Here is an 18,820-nt window from a genome sequence, read left to right on the forward strand (position 1 = left end):
ATAAATCACCAGTAGATGAATAGAGCAGATATCATTTCCCAAACTTACTTGATCTTAAAATCCTCTACCCTGCACTCAAGGAGACCTCAAGACTAGAGCTTCTTAAACAACAACACCACCCTAAAGAAAAGGCTAAATTAATTCCCCTAGTTATGAGTTCCTTTTATTCATAGTTCTGGCTCACCAGTTCCCAATATAGTTTTGTGGGCTTTTCAAGGGAGAGAAGACTGTCTTCCATCAGAAATATTTGCCAGTAGGAGTACCTGGGTGGCTCTGTCAGTTATGCATCTGACTCTTGGTTTGGGCTCAGGTCATGATCTCATGGTTCATGGGATCATGCCCGGCACTGGGCTCCACATTCACTGCTTGGAGCCTGCTTGGGATTCTCTCTCTCCCTCTCTACCCCTCCCTCACTTGTGCTCACTCGCTCCCTCTCTCTCAAAATAAATAAGCTTTTTTTAAAAAGAATCATTCGCCAACATTTCCTGTACCTGGGTCTGTTCAGAACTATTCAACAACATCTTCTAGGCACAGGAAGATACCATTAGCAGAAAATTAGCTCTCTGAAGCAATGTGATGGGGTCCAGGACAGGCCACCCCAAAATATGCCACCCTGGTATATTATTTTTAATTAAAGTTACTCAACAAAGAGCCAGTACAAGAAAGATACTCTGACCCTCTTCTGTCCCCCTGAAAGCAGGAAATAAAGTCTTCATGTGGAAGGTACCCTCCCTGCACCTGGGAGATAGAGGCATACTTATTGCCAGAGATAGGCAATTCAGGGCCAAGAAGGTTGTATAAATAAACCTTGTTATCTCTTCATTAATTTGCTATCCCAAGCCCAACCATCTTTGTCTTATCAACTCTTAACAGATTTATTGTTCCTTTGTCTAAAAGGTATAAAAGCTGCCTGCTTTGGTCACTTCTTTGAATCTCTTACTTCTTTGAGCTCCTATACATATGAAATTAATTTTTTTTCTCCTGTTAATCTGCCTTGTGTCAATTTAATTACATAAGACCAGCCAAAGAACCTACAAGGGAAGAAAGAAAAAGTTTCCCTCCCCTACAAATGAGATGGACCAAATGACTGATTTATGAGCATTTACCACTTTATCGAAGACAACCACAGCTCAGTATCTTTCATAGCCCTTTTTACCAAGTCCTTCCCTAGGTTTTTTCAGTACTCCACTTGAAAATACGTTGAGGCTTACTATGTACATCAGGCAAGACAAAAAGTGAATGTGAAGTAAGATGATAGGTAAGGCCAAAGGACTTTTACAAAAGCTCATCCCTCGGATTGCTCAAACCACTAATCCAAACTTAAAAAGCCAAACTGAAGAGCTGACTGCAGGGGCCCAGGCAGCTTACACATATCCAAGAGCCCCTAAATTGTGCCCCTTCTGAACCTGAGGGTTTCACGTGATTCCTGGGAGTCCACATATGTTTAAAAGGCTAGGGGCGCCTGGGTGGCGCAGTCGATTAAGCGTCCGACTTCAGCCAGGTCACGATCCTGCGGTCCGGGAGTTTGAGCCCCGCGTCAGGCTCTGGGCTGATGGCTCAGAGCCTGGAGCCTGTTTCCGATTCTGTGTCTCCCTCTCTTCTCTGCCCCTCCCCCGTTCATGCTCTGTCTCTCTCTGTCCCAAAAATAAACGTTGAAAAAAAAAATTAAAAAAAAAAAAAGGCTAAAAATATAAATGAATTTATAAATGAAAATATCTTATAAAAAAGCAGATACTATATGTGATGGTCAGAATCCCTAGAGCTCCCCTTTTATGGCACTAACTTAGGTCACTGCTCCCTCTTAGTTAACCCGAGGGAACTGATTCCTCACACGTGGGAGGTAGCATTTCTGAGTTATCCAACACTCATCAGAGTAGAGGTCAAAAGCTTTCTGACACACCCATTAGGATGGTTATTACCCAAAAACCAGAAAATAACAAGTGGAGGATATTGAGGAGGATATGGAGACATTGGAACCCTTGTGTAATTGCTGGTAGGAATGCAAAGTGGTGCAGCTGGGAATCTCTAGCAGCTCCTCACCAAGTTAAACATGAATTCATACGATCCAGCAATTCCACATCTGGCTATATATCCAAAAGAATTGAAAGCAGGGACTCAAACAGATACACATACACCCATTTACACAGCAACATTATTCACAATAGCCAAAAGGTGGGAACAACCCTACCAGCCATCAACAGATGACTGGATAAACAAAATGCAGTAACCCCCCCCCCCCACACACACGTAGTAGTACATACAACGGAACATTATTCAGCCATACAAAGGAATGAAATTCTAATCATGGATGAACCTTGAAAACATGATGCTAGGTGAAATAAACCAGACACAAAGGGACAAATATTATATGATTCTACTTATATGAGGTAGCAGGATGGGCAAATTCACGGAACAGAAAGTGGAATAGAGGTTACCAGAGGCTGGGAGAGTTATTGTTTGATGGGTACAGAGTTTCTATCTAGAATGAGGAAAATGTTCTGGAAACAGTTACACAAGAATGTCAATGTACTGAATGCCAATGAACTCTACACTTGAAAATGGTTTAAATGGCCAAATTTGTTTTATGAAAAATACTTAAAAATTTTTTGAGGTAAGAAATGCCAACACATTTACATTGTTAAGTAATTCACATACCATGGTTTATTTTAATATTCCCTAATCTTTGCTGGTTCGTGCTCATCATTTCTTTCATGTGTGCAGAGTTTCTGGGTTCTCTCTGTTATCTTTCAACTGTACTAGATCCACAATTCTAAGATGTGGCTCACTGTCCTGACCCCCTAATTTAAATAAACCATTTTTCCTGAAGCTTAATCCCCAAGTAAAGATGAAAGAAAGGGAGGAGAGCGGAGGAAAGGGAAGAAGGAAGGAAAGAAGGACCACCGACTTGGTAATTTAAGTTTATACAGTGTGTATGTCCCACGGGATTCCCCATGGGACAGTTCATCAGTTTGCCCAAGCTCCTTAGCAGACCAGGACCCATGAGCCACATTCCATCCATCCTGCCATACTTCATATGTCCCACTCAACAATTCCTTTTGAAAACTATGCAGTAGAATAGTGAACAAAATAGTTCTATGGAACAAAACAGTTCTTCAGATGCTTACTGAATCAAGTCACTACCTGTTTCACGGCACAGCAGAAATCAGAGATCCACTAATCTCCAAACCATTAAGGGAGCATACACTGCCTATGCAAGGAACACATGGGGCAAATGGTGGTGGCCACATTCTCCGTTTATTATGTAATATAAATCCCATGAACACACTGCAAGTGAACTGCTATTCTCTACCTTTCAACAGCAGTTCTCTGGACTCCAAAATATAGAAAACAGGTAACACTTCACACTAAATGGTTATACTTTATGTCTGGAATTATTAGCAAAAGACCCCCATTATTTATTTTCCAAACCTTGCTGCTGCTGGTGTTTAAGGAAAAGAGCAGGGTAAAGAGAGAGAAGACGTATCTTTTCCCTCATATTGAGTGAGAAAAGATCATTTTCTTAGCCACGTAGTACCTATCATGGCCCTATATAAGCAGATGTAATCCTCCTACCGTAACACTTTGTGAACTTTTTTAATTTTTGTTTTTTTAATGTTTATTTATTTTTGAGAGAGACAGAGTATGAGCAGGGGAGGGGCAGAGAGAGACAGAGAGAGACAGAATCTGAAGCAAGCTCCAGGCTCTGAGCTGTCGGCAACAGAGCCCAATGTGGGGCTCCAACTCATGGACCGCAAGATCATGACCTGAGCTGAAGTCGGATGCTTAACCAACTGAACCGCCCAGGTGCCCCATTTTGTAAACTCTTTATTCCTGGGTAAATCCGATAGTCCCCTTTTATCCTCACATTCAGAGAGTTTTAAAAATACGGATATTTTAATTAAAATAATTACATTTTACTGAGAATCCTGAGGAGTTAAGAAAAGATACTACATCTCAAAAATGATCTCTCCCTGAAATACAGTTTTGGAGGAAGACATAAGACCTCTCAGAATTTTATTCAATTCCTTTCCAAAGGCTCCTGCCCAACTTTAATCTTTGACCTACAGAAACATATGGGAGCTTACTTAAAACCCTTTGGGATCCAAAAAGAAAGACCGTTAAAGCAGGTGTCTGGATCGACGTGAGTTAAACAGGAAGAGCTACTTTTTATTTCTCTTTTTAATTTTTTTAAATGTTTATTTTTGCGACAGAGAAGAGACAAAGTGTGAGCAGGGGAGGGGCAGAGAGAGAGGGAGACACAGAATTCGCAGCAGGCTCCAGGCTCTGAGCTGTCAGCACAGAGCCCAACGTGGGGTTTGAACTCATGAACCGTGAGATCATGACCTGAGCCGAAGTCAGATGCTTAACCGACTGAGCCATCCAGGCGCCCCCAGGAAGAGCTACTTTCTGTTTCTAAAAACTATTAACTACAAGATATTAGAGGCCTTCTGAAGCATTGAAACCTATCAATTAAGTTGTTCAGAGCACAAGAATAAGAGTATGGGACAGTTTTTGACAGAACTAAAGAATGCATTTCTAACCCCAGCCACACTTGGTTACCACTGGCGACAAAATATTCACAAGTTTATACCTGTATCACTGTTTACAGACAACAGGCACGTTGCTATACCCCGTCATTTGATAAAACAAGTTGGTGAAGTAGTTAGGGTACATATTAACATCACTGCCATGCCCTAACCTCTGTCCAACCATTTTTACATTAATAAAAAAAGTCCAGCAAGGATAAGGGATTTATCTGAGGTCATTTAGTAAATGCCTCTGTGCAAACCTATCATTATAGAGACTGTCTCGTTCAGTGCATCTCCAGAAGACTTCCAAATCCACACCTTCAGCCTAAATATGTGAATGCATGAGCCCTACCTTCTGAGAACCAGGTATTTCCATGTTCATTCACATCCTATGACCTCAGACACAGCATGTCACCTTCCTATCCAAACATTTCCATTCTGTCAGCAGTACTACCACTTTGAGACATCCAGGCATGGAACACTGATCTCAACCCTCTTTTCTTCCTCCTCAAGTCTTTGTTAAATCATGCCAGTTCTCTTAACAAAGATACACAGACAACTTGCCTTGTACCCAGCACACAGGCATCTGTTCATCTTTGCCTTTCCCACTTTCTCAACTCTTACTTGTGCCTCATCGTTTTATATTTACCATTCCAATAGTTGCCCTACAGACCTTCCTGCTGCCCTAGAGACCTTCCCCCCCTCTCTCCAGTTCTTATGTCCCACTGTATTTTCTCCCTAAACCACCACTTTCTATTAGCATTGTGCTCAAAAATTTTCATCAACTCCCAGAAATGTCTTGGATAATGTTCAAATACTCAGATACAATGAAACTACCTTTCCAATCCCATCTTCCACTACCATTTTATAACACTAATATTAGCTTGATCTTTCAATTCCATCAAACCCTTGAGGTACACACAATCTCACTTCATTCCACCAGGAATTTCCAACAGTGAGGCTCTGGCCTTTTATGCCTTTGCTCATAATGGCTTTTCTCTTCCTCCTCCTCAATCCCTTGTCTCCACTATCAGATCGTAAAATCTTTGAGAACGACCATCTCTATTTCACAACAGTGCCAAAAGCAATGCCTTTCCCAGGACAGGCATCCAGACAAGAGCTGACGGACAATGAATGGGAAATCCCCTAAGATCACAGGTCTTTCTGGATAAGGAGTCAGAGGTGCAACTTTCTTTACATACAAAGAAGTCAGTCATTTAGTATACAATTGACCCTTGGATCATGGGTTTGAACTGTGTGGGTCTACTTATGCATAAATGTTTTTCAATAAGTACAGTACTGTAAAAGTATGTTCCCTTCTTTATGATTTTAAGAACATTTTTTTCTCCAGCTTACTTTATTGTAAGAATACAGTATATAATATATATACAACATACAAAATACGTGTTAATCAATTGTTTATGTTATCGGTAAGGCTTCTTGTCAACAGCAGGCTATTAATAGTTAAATTTTGGGAGAGTCAAAAGTTACACATGGTTTTCAACTGCATGGGAGGGGAAGGTTAGTGCCCCTGACCCACATGATATTCAAGGGCACTGTATATTTATTGATCATCTTTTATGTGCTCTGAAGTTATCTAGTAGTAGCTTGTTAATTTGAGTCTTGAATCACTGTAGTGTCATATAATAAAAATATTTTAAATTGTACTCCTGAATTTTCTTTTACACAACCAGGAAAAGTATTATTTGAATTCCAGTCAATTCTGAAGACCAGAGAGAATTCTTCTTTAGTGAGGAGAGGGAAGAGGAAGGAGTAGGATTAAATTTTATTTAAACCAACTGAATTAAGGCACTGGACTGATACATGTTACACTGTTCTGTCTCTTCCCACTCCCATTTTTAATTAAAACAAGATATTTTTGCAGGTTAAACGCTGAAATTTTAAAGAATCCTTTAGTTTTCTGAGCTCTTCAGCAGAACTACAAAGTGTAAAAAGGAACCCGCAGGATTAAAGGTCGTAGCATAGAAACAGACAGTGGTGTAAGCAAACACGCTTGAACCATCCTGCAAGATTCCAGCAGAATAACCATCACGAGACACGCTGGACATACCCTAACAACTTCAGCACTCATTATCAGCGATCTGGGCTCTTCTTCAAACTTCGTTTCCTCCCTCCTTTCCCAGATTGGACACTTTTGAAAAGTAGCAAAAATATATACAACAATTTTGAAATCCTCTTCAAATTCTATTGTGTGAAATGAGCTACACCACTGGCCCAAGACTACAGAACAGCAGGTACAGGGGTTATGGGCATAAGGCTACAAAGAGGTTGTGAATAGTTTTTTGCAGTCTTTTCTTTCAACACTGAGAAAGGCTGGCTCTTTGGCTCTAGTACTCCAAAGGCTTGCTCTGTGAGAAGCAAACTCTAGATTCAAAATAAAAGTTTCTGCTTTATAAGTATTTGGAATTTCATTCTAGATTCTTACTTGGCTGCTTTTATTTGTAAATACAAGAAGAATTCCCCATCTCACTTTGCAGGGATTTTGTGATTCACATTAATATGTGCCCTGGCACAAAACAGATAAATAGCTACTCAATAAATTGTGGCTATTTTTTATTCTAAGATTTCTTCCTTGTTATAAAATAATCCTGGGGCGTTGCAGCTACTTAAGGTATACACCCAAACTCAACTCAGAGTCCTAGATTGTCTAAATTCCACACTTAATTATCACAAAAACTCAACTGCTTGGCACTAGGATGTATAAGGTATACACAGGCAACACAGGTCATTTAACATCCTTGTCCTGGTTTATGAGGGTCAGTGTCAATTACGCTGGTTTAATCAGCAAAAGAATCTTTGGATTTACAAAGTAATTCATAAAGCTGCCAGCTAGTCATCTCTGTACACAATAAAGAGCTGGCAGGGCACCTGGCTGGCTCAGTCGGTAGAGTGTGACTCTTGATCTCTGGGTTGTAAGTTTGAGCCCTACAGTGGGTGTAGAGATTACTTAAAAATAAAATAAGGGCAGCTGGGTGACTCAGTCAGTGGAGCTGTCGACTGCGGCTCAGGTCATATCTCACCGTTAGCAAATTCGAGCCCCAAATTGGGCTCCCTGCTGTCAGCACAGCCTGCTTCGGATCTTTTGTCCCCCTTTCTTTCTGCCCCTCCTCCTCCCACCCCCATGTGCACACGTGCTCTATCAAAAATAAACAGTTAAAATAAAGAAAGAAAAGAAAAGAAAAACACAACACAACAATAAAGAACTGGCAAGTAGGGGTGACTGGGTGGCTCAATCAGTGGAGCACGTGACTCTTGCTCTCAGGATTGTAAATTCAAGCTCCACAGTGGGTGTAGAGATCACTTAAAAAAATCTTAAAAAAAAAAAAAAACTGGCAAGAAAATTACAAGAGGGAAAGGCTTTCTTCAGAGAGATTATAGCTCTAATTGTCCAATTACATACAGTTTATCTTTTTTATAGTTATATTAGCTTCACCATAGATTATGGGTAACTCAAGAGAATGGACTTAACATTTAAAACTTATCTTTCTTTTTTTTCAACGTTTATTTATTTTTGGGACAGAGAGAGACAGAGCATGAACGGGGGAGGGGCAGAGAGAGAGGGAGACACAGAATCGGAAACAGGCTCCAGGCTCTGAGCCATCAGCCCAGAGCCCGACGCGGGGCTCGAACTCACGGACTGCGAGATCGTGACCTGGCTGAAGTCGGACGCTTAACCGACTGCGCCACCCAGGCGCCCCTAAAACTTATCTTTATATCCGTAATACCTTACACAGTTCCTAATAAATACACACAGTTTATATTATACTTGTCTCAATAGGGTTCAGAATAAACCAAAGGAGATGGACTATCTCAATTGCCAGGAAAACAGAACTTTGAATAGAATGAGCCACTATCAAAGAAGTACCAAAAGTAAAAAGAATCTGATCCCACCCTCCCATCAGACACTCAGAATTCTGATAATCCTACCAGAGAAAAGAATGAAATTCATTTATAGTAATTCATTCGTTTTTCACTGGGGAGGTTGGACAACCACAAGTTATTATGCTAAGCTACTAGGGAGCAAGATCCTACCAAGTTCACTCTACCAGGAATATACACAATTTAAAACAAAACACAAAGTTAACTGAAGATTTAAGACAAAGGTCTCCAACTGGAGCCACAAATCAATGCCTACATACGGGTTTTTTTCGGCTCACACAATGAAAACATTAAAATGAAAAAATTAAAATGAAAAAAATTAATTAAAAAAATTTAATTTTAACTACCAGCATTTAAATTGGAAATTTCATATAAAATTTCTGAATCCTGTTAACAAATGCCACTCTCTTGGGGGGGGGGTAGTCATTGGGTACATATTTCCAGCAAGATCACTTGAACTGAATCACTCAAACTGAAATGAGTTATCCCTTTAAACTGGCCTGTGCTCTCCAGCTTGCTCCAAACTCTACCAATTGCATTTTACAGATGAGGTATCTAAGCTAACACATTGCCAAAAACCACAGCACAAGCAAAAAGCCTGTTTGTGAATACAGTTAACTCCAGGACTTTTACTCGTAAGCATTCTGCAACTGGACCTCCAAATCAAAGATAGTTAATGATAAAAGAAGTATTTAAAAGATCTGCGCATGAATGTTTATAGCAGTTTTATTCACAAAGGCCTAAAATCTGGAAGCAAACCCAAAATGGATGGACAGACTGTGGTACATCCATACAGTAACAAGTACTCAACTGATACTTGAAATGACATGAAATCTCAAAAGCATTATGTTAAGGAAAAGCAGACAGACTCAAAAGACAACACATTCTATGACTGCATTTAAATGAAATTCCAGGAGGGGCCTCTGGGTAGCTCAGTCAGTTAAAGGTCCCACTTCAGCTCAGGTCACACTCTTGTGGACTGTGGGTTCGAGCCCCACGTCAGGCTCTGGGCTGACAGCTCGGAGCCTGGAGCCTGCTTCAGATTCTGTGTCTCCCTCTCTCTCTGCCCCTCCCCCCTCTGCGCGCACACACTCTCTTTCAAAATAAACATTAACAAATAAATAAATGAAATGAAATTCCAGGAAGAGAAAACTATAGTAATAGGAAGTAAATCAGTGATTGGGGGCCAGAGGTGAAGCAGGGTCATGAGGGAACTTTTTGGGAATGTTCTGTTATCATGACTGCAGAGGTAATTAGATGACTGCATATATTTGTCAAAACTAAAAATTAGGTGAACTTCATTTTATGCAAATTATACCTCAATAAAGCTGACTTAAAAAGAGGTCTTTAGAAAATACTATAAAACTACAGAGAAGAGTACTATCATCTCTACTTGGGTAATTTCGGGAAAACGTCAGGAAAAGGTGATATATGAATTGGATCTCATCATAGAATAATTTTTTTTTTTTTAATTTTTTTTTTTTCAACGTTTATTTATTTTTGGGACAGAGAGAGACAGAGCATGAATGGGGGAGGGGCAGAGAGAGAGTGAGACACAGAATCGGAAACAGGCTCCAGGCTCTGAGCCATCAGCCCAGAGCCTGACGCGGGGCTCGAACTCACGGACCGCGAGATCGTGACCTGGCTGAAGTCGGACGCTTAACCGACTGCGCCACCCAGGCGCCCCTAATCATAGAATAATTTTAAGGTGCATAAGAGATAGAAACAAAACCTGTAAGTGATTATATTCTGCATTGTAACCTATGAGAAATGGCATCTCTGAATACAAAGAAAATGCTTCATAAAAGGAAATTCATAGAGATGGATAATCAGTACTTGGATAGGTATCAAAGACAAGTTGATTTCACAAGACTTCCCAAAAGGAAATCAACTCAGACATATATTACTGCTCAAATGCAAAATAAGCAGAAAGAAAATGCGTGAAAGTGTTTTTGTTTTTAAATAAAGCAAAATGAAAAGGAAAAGCAAGAGTCAAAAAAAAGGTGAAAAGAAACTCAAAGGGAATAAAGAAAGGGATGCAAGCAAGGAGGTAAAATAAAGGCAAGAGACACATTTGGTCAGAATAAAAGGTATGTTGGTACTGACAAACTGTAAGAGAGAAAGGAGATATGTTAGATCTTGATGAAGGACTAAAAGAAAAACTAACAACTATGGGGAAAGAGAGCATCTAATCAAAGTCAGAGCTACAGAGAAAAGAGACCAGAGACCTGGCAGTATAGAGCAGGCCCAGGAGAAGTAGAGAACAAGGGGAAAACAAAAAAGCACTTTCCTCCTAAATCTCACCAAGTAGTCTCCTCCCCTTCCATCTATCCCCTCTCCATGACCCTGCCTTAGGCGAAGCCTTCTCATACCCAAGCCTATCCCACAAATTGCATACATCATCTTTCATTTTTTTAAGTAGGCTCTACACCCAACGTGGGGCTTGAACTCTTGAACCCAAGATCAAGAGTCACATTCTCTACCAGCTGAGCCAGGTGCCCCGCATACCCCTTTTATACCTCCTTGACTGAACTAGAATGCTTCCTTTGCTGGTCTTCAAAACTCAGTTCAGGGGCACCTGGGTGGCTCAGTGGGTTAAGTGTCTGACTTCGGCTCAGGTCATGATCTCATGGTGGTCTGTGGGTACGAGCCCTGTGTGAGCTGACAGCTCAGAGCCTGGAGCCTGCTTGGGATTCTGTTTCCCTCTCTCTCTGCCCCTCCCCTGCTCCTGCGCGCACTCTCTCTCTCAAAAATAAGTATTAAAAAAAACCAAACCCAGTTCAAATAGACCTTTTCCGTGAAGTTTCTCCAACTTTCACAGGCAGAGTTAGTAGTCCCTCTTCCATATTTTCAGAACATGTTGTTCTAAATGCTATCCTGTTGAACTGCAATGTCGGTCTCCTCTATTAGTCTATGAGCAACTCCAGTAGAGCATTCAATAGGAAGGATGAAAACCCTTACTAAAAAGCATTTAAAAAAACTGTGAAGTCTTTTTACAAGTAGGAAATTTTATACATCTTATACATCACAAGTAGGAAGCTAGAAGCCTTGCTGTTTAAAGGGATTCTACAGTGAATCTTTTGAACAAGAGCCCACATGGCCTACCCCTACTTCCTCCCCATACCATAAAGGACCCTTTTGCAAAGTTTTATTTTCTTTTAACTGGCCCATGGTCAACTTTTTTTTTTAATAAATTTTTTGAAGTTTATTTATTTTGAGAGAGAGAGAGAGAGCATTCAAGCAGGGGAGGGGCAGAGAGAGAGAATTCCAAGCAGGCTCCACGCTGTCAGCACAGAGCCTGACACAGGGCTTGATCACACGAACCATGAGATCGTGACCTAAGCCAATATCAAGAGTTGAACACTTAGACTGAGCCATCCAGATGCCCCTTAAAGTTTTATTTTTGTAATGCTTTAAATTTCCAGTGAATGACAAAAACATAAAGAGAAGGCAAACTGCATCAGGAATAGTGTGTAGTAGTCAAAGAAGGAATTTCCTCTCTGAAATTAAAAAAAAAAAAAAGCACCTTAAACCCTCAAAGGCAGAACATCATATACTAAAGAAAATAAGTGTACAAAAAGAATCTGAAGAAAACTGGAGGGAACAAAATCAGCACGCTCATAATGCTTTCACAGGGAAACTGTCAAAGTCAACAACACCCAAGGATAAATAAGTAAAACATGACTTTGTAACAAAATATGTAAAAGTGGGTTTGGTGTTAAGAGGACAGAATAGCAGAGGGAAAAAAATGGACAGAATAGGAGGATGATCAGAATTGCTGGGAATCAGTGGGGAGATGAGCGGTTTAGAAAGTCGTTTAGGGAGTAAAGTTCCGTTTTGGAAGAAAGGTCATGAACTGGTGAAAAAGCATGTAAGGCTTGGCTGGCAGAGGAACGGGATGGTACTGCAGTCACCAAGTAGCACTGCAGTCCCCTGCAACAAACTCTGAGTCTAACTGTCCCCACTGGGATGAACCAGACTTAGTAGCAAGACGATTTTACAGTGCTTCCCCAAGACAAGGAACACTGCTATACAGATGAACAATTATCACAAACCTCTAAGAAATAAGAGGTTCCACTCACATTTGCCAAACACTCAGAGACCAAGTGTGCCAAGAGCTAATGACAAATCCAAAGGACAAGGCACAGGGGTTTTATGTGTGTGCGCGTGCATATCTGTATGCATGCGTCTAGAAGGAATATTCAACAAATTTAACTAATAGAATGTATCTGAAAAAATTTTTTAAGAATTCAAGAGATTTTAAGACATCATCAAAATAGCTTTTACATAAACTTTCTTAAAAGGTCAATTTTTAAGTGAAATAGATGGTGATTAATTCCTCCCTTCCAACTAAGCCCAACATCTCTACCAATAGCAAACTGACTTACTGCCTTCCAGATAAGCAATCTTTAGCAATTCACTCATTTATTTAAATTTTTTTAATGTTTATTTATTTTTGAGAGAGAGAGGGAGAGAGAGAGAGAAAGAGAGAGAGAGAGAAAGAGAGAAAGTATGAGCCGGGGAGGGGCAGAGAGAGAGAGGGAAACACAGAATCTGAAGCAGGCTCCAGGCTCTGAGCTGTCAGCACAGAGCCTGATGTGGGGCTCAAACCCACGAGCCTGATGTGGGGCTCAAACCCACGAACTGTGAGATCATGACCTGAGCTGAAGTCGGATGCTTAACCGACTGAGCCACCCAGGCACCAATTTACTCATTTAATTAAACAGTTCACAAGCACTAAAAGATGTTGGGCACAGGGTGAGGCACTGGGGATATAGAAATAAAGAAGCAGACTCTGATCTCAAGTTGCTCACCAGGTAGATGAGATAAATGAGTAGATAAATACTGTAGAGTAGAACAAGTACTAATAAAGATAAATTGAGAGGCAATTAAACTATGAGAAAAAAAAATGGAAGAGAGATTTGAGAGGTGGTTCCAAGCAGCTGGAAGTATTAGCATATTCAAAGTAGAAAAGCTTGGGAATACAGTAACTGACACTTTCCCAATCCCACTGTGAGACAGAAAATATTAATTTCTCCCATCACAAATTAATAAACTGGATTACTCACAGTCACCCAGGCAAACAGCAGGTTAACTAGAAAAAAGATTATAGGCCACATGATGCTTATCAGTTTTAAGAGATCAATATATTCTCCTTTCTCAACTGTCATGCTCGCACTTGAAATCCAGTTCAAGTCAACAAAACTGGAGAAATACTACACAGAAACTAAGCAAAAAGCCACCCATGAGAAAATTAAGTATATGCCTGTGTAGTATTTTTAGGTTTTGGCATCTCGGCTTCAGTGGGCACTTAGCACCACTTGACGTTTTCCAAGGAAGGGAAGGGGTAGCAATCTGTACGTTTTGGGGTCTTGTGTGAAAAAGTACCCAACCCTATTTAGGTAATTTCACAAACATCTCAGGCAATGGCACTATCAGTGTGGCTTCCAAATTAACTGCATGATGTATATAAGAGCTAAGTGTGTGGACGATTCACTGACATCTCTTCAAACAGCTATACACAGTTTTATTAGGCATGATAACCTAAATGCACTTTTAGGTATCAACAGGACCATACTCTCGACTGTATTAAGGTTCTTAGGTATCATACCTTAAAAAGCAAAATCTTTTCAATCAGAATGCATCTCTAAAATAAATAGGACTTAATATTCCAACATTTGCTTTAAAATGTCTTTTCAGGAAAACATCTATCCACAAATGATATAAAAATATAGAATACAATGCTCCCATGTGCTCTTATTCTAAAAGTTCTTCAAGAGATACGTACATTCTACAAGTGTTCCAATTACTACTTTTGATGCATGTTCATATAGGCTGCAATATCTAGACATCTAAGTAATTAAAACCCAGTGACTGATATCTTAGAATAGAGGTTGACAAACTACAACCTTCAACCACAACCGGCTCGTGTAAATAAATCTTATTACAATACAGCCCCAAACAAATTGTCTATGGCTGTTCATGCAATTTGCAGAGCTGAGTAGTTGGGCCAGAGACTACATGGCCCACAAAGCCTACGTATTTACTAATTGACCCTGAACAGAAAAAGTCTGTCAACCCCTATCTTAAAATCATCAGACTAATGACCTGACAAATTATGTCGCCTAAGAGTTTACCTAGCCTGGATGATGAACTACTGAATACAATGAAAGAGAATTCTTCCCCAAAACATCCAAGTCAAAACCCACAGGGAAGCAAACCTCTGCTGATTCATTCCAAGTCATATAATTGTCAATCTTGACTAAAAACTAAACTTTCAAAGCAAATGGTGGATTCAACTCTTAATCTTTTAAAAACTGTGTTACATTAATAGAATAAACATACAAACTTACTGACTTTCACTGTCACTTGTATAGTTAACCACCACCAGGGAACCATGCAAGTTATTCTTTTACTCCTTAAGCTGGCATCCAAGAGCCCACACACAGTGAACCAGTAAACAAAGTAGGCCATAATCTTTCTAAGTTTGCTTTCACCTGTCACGACAGAGAATGGGATGGTAAGTGGAACATCCAAAATCTCTTCTTCTGGATGTATTCAGCCTCTTCTATGCTTACTAGTCTAAAAATCCCAAAGTTGGTATGTAAGTCATAGGGAAGAATTACAGTCAAGTAAGTCCTGCTGGATCTATTTGCCATTCTCCATTTATTTTATCTAAGTAAGCACTAGGCCCAATGTAGCGCTTGAACCTGACCCCGAGATCAAAAGCGGCATGATCTACCCACTGATCTAGCCAGGCACCCCTCTTTATGCCATTCTTCAAATAAGAAAAAAAAAAAAAAAGCTAATACTTTCTTTGCTATAAAAGTTGTATTTAAGAACTGACGTCTGTTAAAAAATCAGGGATTACATTTTTACATATCATTCTTAACAGTACTGAGTCTATCATGTCCAATTAATACAGAAATTGACAAATCATTTATTTACCGATTATTATTATTCTCCAGTTACAATAGGAGATAACGCCTATTCGTAAATACAGACAACTCTTGAATAGCCTCTCCTTGATACCCTAAGTGTTTAACCAAAGATGCATCAACACGCAGCCTGGTACCCTCGACAATACGAGTGCAGTTACAGGTTGTAAGGTGACGTGAACATAAATCTAAATCAAGCATTTAATAAGGCGACAGGATGCCAAAATAACCAGGAAACAAAGTAAAATAACTGATTTTCTAACTACTCATACCATCTCCCCCCTTCATATTTGGTGCTTTCCTAGCTATTTTGGATAAAAAGAAAACGGGGGGAAATATTTAACAGTACAATCAAGTGACAACCAGTTTACCACAGATGACCAGATTTACACAAAAGTCTTCTCTTCTGCTTTTTAAAAAGGAAGTTAAGTCAGATCTTGATCCTATTCCTCACCTGCAGGATATTCAGAAGACAAACTCCTAAAGAGCCTTCAAATGTAAATAATTTTCTGAAGGCTGTTTTCTCATGAAATTGATTCACGTGAGCTACAGATTTATGTTAGCAGGAGGGGCAAATTACTCCTAAGACTGGACAAGCAAGTGCGGGGGCGATCTTCAGAAGGTACCCTGATGAAAACATGGAAACCCCACCCAGCTCTTAACTTTCTCGGCTTTTTCTAGTCCCGGCTTCTGTGCAAAATCCAGAGAAGCAGAACTTCCTCCTCACTGCCTGCCTCTATCTGAGGCCTTGTGCCGAAATTCAGACCGCTAGTTATCCAAGTACCTTCTTAAGGTAGTCGTAAGGCTCAAGCCCGCTCAGAAAACAGCAAAAAGGTTTGCTTTCTTGGATTAGAAGAGAGCAATTACAGGGTTTGGCGGCCGTGTTTGTCAGGAAGGGTAGGGCAGAGAAAGAGGGAGAATCCAGAGATTGAGCTCCATCTAGTCCCAGGAACCACCCCCATGGGCGGCTAGACTGCCCTCGGTACTTCCCTGCCTCCTCTGCTCGGGAGGGGAGAGCGGTGGGTCGGGGTCTGGCTCCCCTGAGCTACTTCCTGGTCCGATCAGACTCGCCTTCGGACACCCGAAACGCCCCCGGCCCGGCTCCCTCGCCCTTTGCCCTGTCTCCTCCCCTCTCAGTGACCCACCACCACCGGTCCCCTCCCATCTAACATGGCCGCCCCACCCGGCCCACCCCCCGGCACAGCCTAACAAACTAGGGGGGGGTCCGCGGCACCGCCTCCCCCAAGCCCATTGGCGCGGCAGTCTCCGTCCGCCTGCCCCATTGGGCCGAACGGCCTGCCACTCCGCGCTGAGGGCTCCGCCTACGAGCCGCTTCAAGCTGCTTTGAGAAGACATATAAACAAATCCCGGGAGGGAGGCCCCTCTCGCCCGTCTCTGGGGCGGAGACGGGAAGGGGGAGCGGCTACCCCAGAGACACCCCTGCCTGGAGCCCCCCCACACCCAGCTCGCGCTTCCTAGTCTCTTGCCTGCACGGTTCCAACCTTAGTGGACCCGGCCCTTCCTCACACGCCCCTCTCTCTCCTCCCCCGCCAGCCTCGCCTCCCCTCCCTTCTCCGGCCCCTCCCACCCGCTCGCTTCTCTGACAGGCCGGTTGCCGGCAGCCACGGCCCCGGGCTTGGAGGCAACAGTGAAGGGCCGGGCGGCCTGGCAGGACAGACGCCTGGAGCTGCCCACCCCCGGTCTACCCTGCCGCCCACCCGTGGGTCCCCTCTACCGCCGCCCCGCGCTTTTATATAACCGTCCCGGGCCGGGGGTGGGGGAGGGGAACCGGGGACCCCGTGACCGGCAGGCGGCAGCCTGAAGCCCGCGCGCCCCCAGACTCGGCCCTGGTCCCGGCCCCCGCCCCGCGCCGGCCCGGTTCAGAGCCCCGGCGCTGCTGCCTCGTAGGCCAGCGGCCCTCCTCCGCCCCTCGCCTGGCTAGTCCTCCAGCCCAGACCCCTGCGGGATCTGGGCGGAGGGCAACGGAGCTCACCTGTGCGTGTGGGGGCGGCTCAGGGGCTCGGTCCGGTTCCGCTGCAGGGGCCGCGGCCCCTCTCCATGCTGCCTCGGTTTGTTTTGTTTATGTCCTTCCTGACGGGTTCCCGGAAATCGCGTGACTCGCCCCCCTCACGTGGGCCGCGGCGAGGAGGAGGAGGGAGGCGGGGGCCCGCCGGCCTCGGGCCAATCGCGAGACGCTCTGCAGCCGGGCCAATCAGGAACTCGGCCCGGCAGGGCACCCCTGTCACATGACGCCGGAGGGGCGGATTGCCGGGAAAAACCAGGAAGAGGGGGCGGAGCGGGGGCTTGGCGCCTGCCACTGCTGCGTGGGCGTGGGCCGACTTTGATACCCAGCCACACTCACGTTTGTAGAGGAGGTTCATTTACAATGACTTTCCCATCCAGCGTTTTATCTGATTTCACAGCTACACGGTGAGGCCTGAATATACGTATACCCGTTTATATTTATGTTTATGCCAATTTGCATTTACATTCGAAGTTCAGTGAAACTTGAAGGGGGCTCCGGGACCATAGTGGCATAAGCTTAGGAGAGGAATTGTATCGACTGTTTTAGGTATGTCCTCCACATCTGAACCTCTTAATTTGCTGAGACTGACCTTGCCTTTAGTCTTTCGTTCATTCAGTTAATATTTATTGCGTACGTAAGCCCCAGACACTGGGATCAACTATATTGCGTGCACATTTGAGAGAGAATACCTGTACACGACTGTACAAACAGGGTGCTAACTAGAAGCGCCTACACAAACAAACCTTCATAACACATGTGCCTGAGGTTTTCTTGTGCTCCCTAATCCTGTTGATAACAATAGCCACCCTCTGCTCCTGAACGTGTACTGTGTGGTGGGCTCATCATCTCATTTAGTTCACCCTACAGGGACGCGCAATGGTAATACACACATTTTTGCAGAGGGGGAAATTAGGGCTCAGTGGGATTACTTGCTCAAGGTCAGGCAGCTAGTAAATGAACCAGCTGGGTCCAGAACCCAGATCTGTTACCATAGCCTGTGCTTCCAGACTCCTCTTTATACTTCTTAAGGGCCCAGAAGTTATCTTCTGAGCACAGAACAGAAATATGACTTTAGTAGCCATGGAGAAAGGAGGATAGGAGAACAGAAATGCTTGGCCAGATTCCCTCAGGCTGCCATATTTCTCTTAGGAATAATTGCCTTAGAAAATGTGGCTCCTCTTTGCACAGACCTAGGAAAGTAGTATAATGTCAATGTCAAAACCATGGACTTTGTAATTCAAAGACTTCTAAAGATCATAAACTTCAAGAGGGCAGGGACTAGCCCGGTTGTTTATCCTCTACCTTTCATGACATAGACAGTCATTAAATACTTGTTGAATAACATGCTGGATTTGAATCCCTGCCTCTACCGTATGTGAACCAGCACAAATTATTTAACTTCTGTGAGCTTCCTCTGTAAGTACCTC

At 42.6% G+C, this 18,820-nt stretch overlaps 1 protein-coding gene across 1 annotated transcript in view; it reads right to left on the reverse strand.

The window, feature by feature from the left end:
- The window catches only part of CREBRF (CREB3 regulatory factor), a 59,675-nt gene extending 42,206 nt beyond the window's left edge, over positions 1–17,469 (reverse strand). Inside the window, exon 1 of the mRNA XM_047091055.1 lies at positions 17,361–17,469. The gene's annotated coding sequence lies outside the window, so the exon portion shown is untranslated. The remainder of the gene's footprint in view (positions 1–17,360) is intronic.
- Positions 17,470–18,820: the final 1,351 nt, after the last annotated feature.

The sequence above is a fragment of the Lynx rufus genome, unplaced genomic scaffold (genome assembly GCF_022079265.1).
Source record: "Lynx rufus isolate CCGP_SWC_20201006 ecotype Redwood Valley unplaced genomic scaffold, mLynRuf1.p SCAF_1, whole genome shotgun sequence".
In the NCBI taxonomy this organism is placed as follows: domain Eukaryota; kingdom Metazoa; phylum Chordata; class Mammalia; order Carnivora; family Felidae; genus Lynx; species Lynx rufus.